The sequence below is a fragment of the Salvia splendens genome, chromosome 2, assembly GCF_004379255.2.
Source record: "Salvia splendens isolate huo1 chromosome 2, SspV2, whole genome shotgun sequence".
Taxonomy (NCBI): Eukaryota; Viridiplantae; Streptophyta; class Magnoliopsida; order Lamiales; family Lamiaceae; genus Salvia; species Salvia splendens.
The window spans coordinates 41,949,062-41,953,336 of record NC_056033.1 but is presented as its reverse complement, the minus strand read 5'-3'; positions in this window follow the sequence as shown (position 1 = coordinate 41,953,336).

The following is a 4,275-nucleotide window of genomic DNA, read 5'->3' as shown; positions in this document are numbered from 1 at the left end:
TTCGGCAAAGGGGAGGGGGAGGGCCCAGAAGCCCCCGAGAGCGCCAGAGAAAGACGTGGTCTTGGCGCCTCCTTCGGAACATATCTGTGAGCCGTTTTTATGGCCCACGGACTTCGCCGAGGTGAATTCTCTTCTTGATTTTCTGGCCTTGCTTTTTTTTTCTGTATTTTTTGTGGTCCCTTTGTTGACTTTTTTCTTTATTCATTTTCAGAGGAACGATATGCTCTCCAAGCTCGTCGCCGTCGAACTCTCCAAAGCGTCCAATGACTATGCCGAGATGCAGAGGAAGTTGGCAGCTGCTTGTCATCGGGCCGAACAGGCTGAGGCTAACTTTGAGAAGGCCAGAGCTGCTAGGATTTCGGCCCAGGATGAAGCTCAGTTTGCCAAAAACCAGCTTGTCATCCAGCGAGAGCAGGCGAAGCGGAGCGATGCTGCTGCCGTGGTTGCCCAAGGGGAGGCTCTCCGTGTTTACACGGAGAAACTCTTTTTGAGCAGCCAGTTCTCGGCCTTTGTCGGTAGCCTGGTAAGGCTAATTGCCGATAAGGGCGAGCAGGGGGCCGACGTCGTGCTGCCTCTGTACAGCCGAGAGATAGCAGCTCGGCTTCAGAATCTGCCGCTCCTTGAGGAGCTCGCTTCATCTTCGGTCCTGCTTTCTGCAGACCGAGTCCGGAGTTGTCGAGCTGATCGGGACGAGAACCTGGAGGCTATCTTTGCCTCCGTGGGACCCGTTTCACCCGCTTCGACTTACAACGGAGAGGGTGAGGCCGAGCCGCTGGAGCGGGAGGCCGAAGTCGATCAGGCCGGGCATCCGGAGAAGGAGGCCGATCAGGAGGCGGAGGCGAGGCCGGCAGGAGGCGAGGCCGAGGCTGAGGTAGCCCAGGAGAAGGAAGCTGTACCAGACCGAGGAGCCGGAGACGAAGCAGGCGGAGTATGATTTCGTCTCCCTTCTCTTAGTCTAGTTTCTTCCTTGTAAAATGGCCTTGAAGCCCTAGTGTAAAAAATTTTCCTTGTGAATGAAAAATTCTCTACATTTGTCTTCGTATAGCTTTTCGTACTCGCCTTTATTCCTGTTGTATTTTACTATCTGCTCGGTATAGCTGCCGAACTAATATAGCTGCTTTGTACCCAAGGAGATGGAGATACTTCACTGGAAACGGCTGTACTCTTCGGCTTTGGACGAAGCTGAGAGAAGAGCTATAGCCGATCAGACGAAGAATGACGAGCTTCTGGCTCGTTTAGTGAAGCTGGAGGCCGATATCAAGGACTTAGAGTCCGATAAGAAAGATCTGGAGGCCGAGCTGAATACGGCCATTGCTGAGAGGACTGCGTATGAGGATTACATCCGTGTGCGCGGGGGAATGACCATATCAGAAGTTCAGGAACGAGTTGACGAACTGTGGGAGGAGTATAATGTACTCCGGAGGAACAATGCGCTGGAGAGCTCGGCTTGCCAACAAGTCGTGAAATCATTGCGGCGCTGGGCTTCTCGGTATGACATTGTTCTTGCCCGGCGTCCCTCAATTGAGAGATTCCTCCGGCATATCGCGCCAACAGATGCTCGCACTCCAGATCAAACCTCTGGTTCCCTTGTTCAAAATCCTACTCCCAGCCAACAACGAACTCCGGAACAGCCGGAAACGTCAAGACGAGAACGGGCTCAGGAGCAACCGGAATCGTCAAGACGGGGACGGACTGAAATTCGCCGAGGAGTTGTGACTATGAGCGAGCAAGATCAGCAGATGCTTATTGCAGAGACTCTTCATCGCCGAGGTGTTAGGACTTCTCGGGCTCGGGGAAGAGGCGTTGGGTCGAGGATAGCATCTCGTCGACCTGCTTATTCTTCATCTGCTCGGAACAACCGAACTCGGCTTCCAGAGGATTTTGCAGATAGGTGGCTTAACTTCAGCAACCCTGGACAGTAGAATAGTCCTTTGTAATAGCGTAACGCCATTTTGTAGGGTAGCGGAGTTGTATGCCGAACAAGATTTGATAAATGAAATTTTGTTTTCGCTTCTAACACTGTATTTACAGCTTAGCGAAAAAATTTCATCGTACTTGTCCTCGGTCTTATGAAGTAAACTTCTTTGACCGGACTTGGTCCTTGGTCTGATGAAATAAACATCTTTGACCGGACTCGTCTTTGGTCTGATGAAATAAACATCATAGACCGGACTCGTCTTTGGTCTGATGAAATAAACATCTTTGACCGGACTCGTCTTTGGTCTGATGAAATAAACATCTTCGACCGGACTCGTCTTTGGTCTGATGAAATAAACATCTTTGACCGGACTTGGTTTGTGTTCTAATTTGGCGATTTTTGTCGCCGGGATCGAACTTTCCCTTGTCCTAATTCGGCGAGTTTTATCGCGTGGATCGGACTTTCCCAGTTAACCGAAGTGGTCTTATGCAGTAAACCTCTTTGACTAGACATGGTCGTCCCCGGTCTTATGAGGTAAACTTCTTTGACCGAACTTGGTCGTCCTAATTCGGCGAGGTTTATCGCGTGGATCGGACTTTCCCTAATTGCAGTTCGTTTCAGACGAAGTGCTTATTAAGCTGAATTGCGGTCTTGTATCCTCCTTGGAAGCTTGGACTCACAATCGTTGGCTTATTGCAGTTCGTTTCAGACGGACTGCTTGTTAAGCTGAATTGTGGTCTTATATCCTCCTTAGAAGCTTGGACTCACAATAGTCTTTAATAATCGATCTAAAAAGGGGATCAGTCTTTAAAGAACGATATACCTTGGTACCATTTGTAAGAGACGACAAGCACATAGAGACAAAACACATAGGGAAAAAATGAAAAAGACGAAGGAAAAAAAACTTTAAACCTTTTTTTAAAACGACAAGTAAAAGGTACAAGTAAAAAACAAACAAATAAAAACACATACCCCTATGACCGAACTAGACACGAGACGGACTGACCGGACTTTGTCTCTTACAAGTGGAACTTCTTGAGGTTGGAGACGTGCCATGTTCGGGGTACTTGTTCTCCTGACATGTGAGTCAATTTATAAGACCCTTTGCCGAGGACTTCGGACACCCGATATGGACCCTCCCATGTGGGTTCGAGTTTGCCCAGCTTTTCTGCTCGGCTTACTTCGTTGTTTCTCAAGACGAGATCTCCCACTTGAAATTGAAGCTTTTTCACCCTTTGGTTATAATACCGGGCTACTTGCTCCTTATACTTGGCTGCTTTTATGCACGCCAATTCTCTTCTTTCTTCGGCGAGATCTAGTTCTGCTCTCAGTCCGTCGTCATTCATTTCTGAGGAGAAATTTAGGGTTCGGGGACTGGGTACGCCGATCTCCACCGGAATTACGGCTTCAGTGCCGTACACCAGGCTATACGGAGTTTCACCGTTGGAGGTTTTGGGTGTAGTTCGGTAGGACCATAGGACTTGAGGGAGATTTTCTACCCATTGTCCTTTGGCTTGTTCTAACCGAGCTTTTAACCCTTTCACCAGAATCCGGTTCGTTACTTCCGTTTGTCCGTTTGCTTGGGGATGGGAGACCGAAGTGAACCGCTGTTGAATGTTCAGCTCTTGGCACCAATTCTTGAACGTCTTGTCGGTGAACTGAGTCCCATTATCCGAGATGAGGATGTGGGGTATGCCAAATCGGCACACTATGTTCTTCCAGACGAAGTCCAATGCCTTTGAGCTCGTTATCGTAGCTAAAGGTTCAGCCTCCACCCACTTCGTGAAGTAGTCCACGGCAACGATAAGGAATTTCATTTGCCGAGGAGCTTGAGGAAGTGGTCCCACTATGTCTATGCCCCATTGCATGAAAGGCCAAGGGCTTTGCATAGTGTATAGATCGGTCTGCGGCATCCTTGGGACATTTGCATGAATTTGGCACTTCGTACACTTCTTGACGAGCTGCACTGCCTCTTGTACCATGGTTGGCCAATAATATCCCCATCTCAGAACTTTTTTAGCTAAAGCTCTGGCTCCGATGTGGCTACCGCACGATCCTTCATGAACTTCTCTGAGGATGTAGTCCGTCTCTTCTGGTCCTACGCACCGCAATAACGGCTGGAGGTAAGACTTTCTAAAGAGGACTCCTTCATGAAGTTCGTACCGAAGAGCTCGGCACGTGATCTTCCGAGCTTCTCTCTTATCCTCGGGCAATTGTCCTTGATCCAGATACTGCAAGATCGGCGTCATCCAGTTCGGCGAGCTGGATACAGAATGTACCTCGGCTTCATCAATGCTTCGATGCATTAATTCTTCCGCCTTTGAGCTCGGATCTGAGGCCAACTTACTTAAGGTATC